General features: G+C 34.4%; 1 long non-coding RNA gene across 1 annotated transcript in view; it reads left to right on the plus strand.

Annotated features, from left to right (window-relative positions):
- The window catches only part of LOC106475377, a 20,605-nt gene that overhangs the window by 2,653 nt on the left and 15,278 nt on the right, over window positions 1-2,674 (plus strand). The gene's annotated exons all lie outside the window — the stretch shown is intronic.

The following is a 2,674-nucleotide window of genomic DNA, read 5'->3' on the forward strand; positions in this document are numbered from 1 at the left end:
TATGAATTCATTGTTATGGTGTAAACACCTTTTCTAAGCTGTTAAACCATTGTTATGAATTCATTGTTATGGTGTAAACACCTTTTCTAAGCTGTTAAACCATTGTTATGAATTAATTATACTTATCATAGTGTTATATTTTTAACACCACATTATTTATTCAGTCCATTTGGAAAGAAATGTATAATAGTATTTGTTAAAAGTCCATTACGTACTGAACGAGACACACAGTTTTTAAAAAGTATAATAGGCCTAATTATAAATATCCATTGTTCATATTCTGAAAGGCTAACTACAGTTAATTAACAGCTAATACAAAGGTTTAAACCCGTATGGAAAATAAGCCCACAAACTTGTGAATAGTGTATTCTTAGAAGTCAGTAATACGATTTATCACATGTAACAGTTGCTACTACTACTACAGATATTTCAAAATGTTTCCCTAATACTGCTACCAGGGGGTCTTTTTCTTCTTCACTATTTTATGTAACTGTAAACACATCTTCTGTTAACTACTGATAGTCCTCACATACTGTATCATAATTCAGTATTTTGTCTAAACTTCCAAGTGGGACTTCTAAATTATCAAGAATCTCATGCCAGCAAAGTCATGAACCCATAAACAATCTATTAAATAACTAGTTTAGTAAAACGTGTTTATAAATCTAACAGGATCCCATTTATAGGTGTATAGCAATAAATGTACACACACAAACCTTCGTTAGAGCAGATGTATACTTCAAAAAGGAACCATACATAAATACTGAAGCTCAAGCTGTTAAATAAGGGGGAATTTTTAAGCATGTTTAGTCAAATTATTTTAAAATGTACAGGATGAATTCAATGTAAATTTGATCACACTTCTTCACAGTTTTCCCTATATTATGGCCAAATACACAACACAGTGATAACCTAGCCTCAAAGCCATTATAACACAGCAATAAAAAATCCTTCATGAGTTTATATCCACCATAAAACAAGACTGGTTTCGTTTTTATACCAGAAACCAGCTTACTTTTCTTCTGATATTTCTTTTACATGTAAAATGTTTAAAAAAGGTTTACTTTTAGGGTTTCTGGGCCGAGCTACTGCAACAACAGCATCGTTTGTACATTTAGTGTTATTTGTGAGGTTTCTGGGCTTGACTACAACAACAATACTGTTTGTACATTTTGAGTTATTTGTGAGGTTTCTGGGCCTGGCTACAGCAACAACAACACTGTTTGTACATTAAGTGTTACTTGTGGTGTTTCTGGGCCTGGTTACTGTAACAACAACAACACTATTTGTACATTAAGTGTTACTTGTGGTGTTTCTGGGCCTGGTTACTGTAACAACAACAACAACACTATTTGTACATTAAGTGTTACTTGTGGTGTTTCTGGGCCTGGTTACTGTAACAACAACACTGTTTGTACGTTAAGTGTTATTTGTGGGGTTTTTGGGCTTGACTACAACAATAACAACACTGTTTGTACATTAACTGTTACTTGTGGTGTTTCTGGGCTTGACTACAACAACAACAACAACACTGTTTGTACATTTAGAGGAGATTATGTATATGAATTAATCCTTTACTTGTATTCATATCATCAAATAATTCAAAGTACCTAATTTAGTAAACTATTGTATATTTTAAGTACTAACTGTATGTCTAGATTGGAGTAGGTGTAACGTGTAACTTATACTTTCATGTACGTTTGCATCGCCATGTAAAGTTCATTCAAACTAAAATATTGTATCTTGTGAAACTTTTCTTTCTTCAAAATCATCATTTAACATAATTCTCCTCTTGCAACTTCTTCGTGAATTAATCAACATTTCTATCAAGTACTAAGTTTCCACCTTAACTTCAATCTTTAATTATGTTTTTTTGCTAAGGTTAAAAAAAGAAATTATATTTTTCATTTTAATACATACAGGACTATTTTACCTTTTTTTTGTCATGACAAAATTCATTTTTACTGAATTGAAATGAAGACGTATATTTTAATTTTTATTCCTTATAACTTCTGTCCTACTGAGTCCAAATGAAAGATACTATCTGGTACACTGAGAGACTAAAATATCACCCAGGAAAGTTTTTAAGGTATCATAATCATAATAACTTAGAAATACCTGACCTTAGGTTCCCAGAGAAATCATTTATATTTTTTCTTGTATTTTATCAGCATCATTTCTCTAAATGAAGCTAACTTTTATTTACTTGTCATCACATAAAAAAATCAAAGATTGGCTGTTACACTGAACAGAGAAAATCAGTGATGTACAGTGTCTCGTCGGTGACATAGAGTCTCTCGTCGGTGACGTACAGTCTCTCGTCGGTGACGTACAGTCTATCGTCGGCGACGTACAGTCTATCGTCGGCGACGTACAGTCTATCGTCGGTGATGTACAGTCTCTCGGCAGTGACGTACAGTCTCTCGTCGGTGATGTACAGTCTTTCATCAGCAACATACAGTCTCTCGGCAGTGACGTACAGTCTCTCGTCGGTGACGTACAGTCTCTCGTCGGTGACGTACAGTCTCTCGTCAGTGATGTAGTCTCTAGTCTGTGACATACAGTCTCTTGTCGGTGACATACACTCTCTCGTCAGTGAGGTACAGTCTCTCGTCAGTGACGTACAGTCTCTCGTCAGTGAGGTACAGTCTCTCGTCGGTGACATACAGTCTCT

This window comes from Limulus polyphemus, unplaced genomic scaffold (genome assembly GCF_000517525.1).
Source record: "Limulus polyphemus unplaced genomic scaffold, Limulus_polyphemus-2.1.2 Scaffold8482, whole genome shotgun sequence".
In the NCBI taxonomy this organism is placed as follows: Eukaryota; Metazoa; Arthropoda; class Merostomata; order Xiphosura; family Limulidae; genus Limulus; species Limulus polyphemus.